A 1,329-nucleotide genomic window follows, 5' to 3' on the forward strand; every position below is an offset into this window, starting at 1 on the left:
CCAATTTAAAGTTAATCTCATTCAAAAACAACCTCACAGAAATATTCAATACAATGTTTGACCACATATCTGGGTACCATGGCCCAGGCAAATCGATACACAACGTTAACTAACGTGTGTTGTTATATTGTTCTGGAGCCTTCTGTCATGTTTTGACTCTATCTGTCATGACCCTTCCTGGAAGAAAAATTTTATAAATGATGCTCTCATAATTAACATTCAAATTTTAATCTCTGTGTAATTTACTGAGGTATACAGTGTGAAGTTTAAATAAAATTAGGTGTGTTTGAGAGTGTGTGTGTGTATATATGGATATACACACTGTAGATATAGAGAGAGCTATAGATATAGAGAGAGCTATATCTATAGTGTGTACATATAGATATATTTCTATGTTTTGCTGCATATAGATGTTGCTGTCTCTCTATACACACACTATATTTAGTGTATACAGTAATATAAATTTAGAGAATCATAGGTATCAGATCTATAGACTTCCCACACTAATCATGATCGTTAGCAATCATTAGCAACAAATTATGGCAGTAAATTAGCTTCAATATATATTGGTGCATTTAAAAAATTAGTTTGAGAAATTCATAGAATTGAAATTGATGGATCAATGGCAATCTGAAGAATTGATGACAATTCTTGACACTTCAATTGATGGATCAATTTCAATTCTTCACACTTCAATTGATGGATCAATTTCAATTCAATGATATGACAAAAAGACTGTTAAAAGAGAGAAAGAGAGAGAAAGACAGTTGGGCAATTTATCTTGCATCATGTGATGAATAGAACCCAGCCAAAGATGTCTAGACCCTAATCTCCTGAACTTGTGAATATGTTGCCTTATATGGCAAAAGGAATTTTGCAGATATGATTAAGCTAAGGATCTTGAGATGGGACATTATTCTAAATTATTTGGCTTTGCTCAATGTAATCGTGGTCTTTATAATAGGGAAGCAAGAGGGACAAAGTCAGAGAAGGTTGTATTGTAACAGAAGCAGAAGTTGGAATCATGTGCTTTGAAGGTGGTAAAGGAGCTATGAGCCAAGGAATCCCACCCATTTCTAAAAGCTGTGAAAGTCAAGGAAAAGGAAACCTAGCACCTCCAAAATGGACACTGACCTATGGACACTTGAGTGTAGCTTACTGAGACTAGTTGTGGATGTTTAACCTGTAGAACTGTAATGGAATAAATTTATGTTGTTTTAAGCCATAAGGTTTTTAAAAAATAATTTGTTATAGAAGCACTAGGAAACTAATATATACCATTTATTGAACAATTTATCTTTTTTTTTTTTTTTTTTTTTTTTTTTTTTT

The sequence above is a fragment of the Rhinopithecus bieti genome, unplaced genomic scaffold (genome assembly GCF_001698545.2).
Source record: "Rhinopithecus bieti isolate Rb0 unplaced genomic scaffold, ASM169854v2 scaffold_31787, whole genome shotgun sequence".
Classification (NCBI taxonomy): Eukaryota; Metazoa; Chordata; class Mammalia; order Primates; family Cercopithecidae; genus Rhinopithecus; species Rhinopithecus bieti.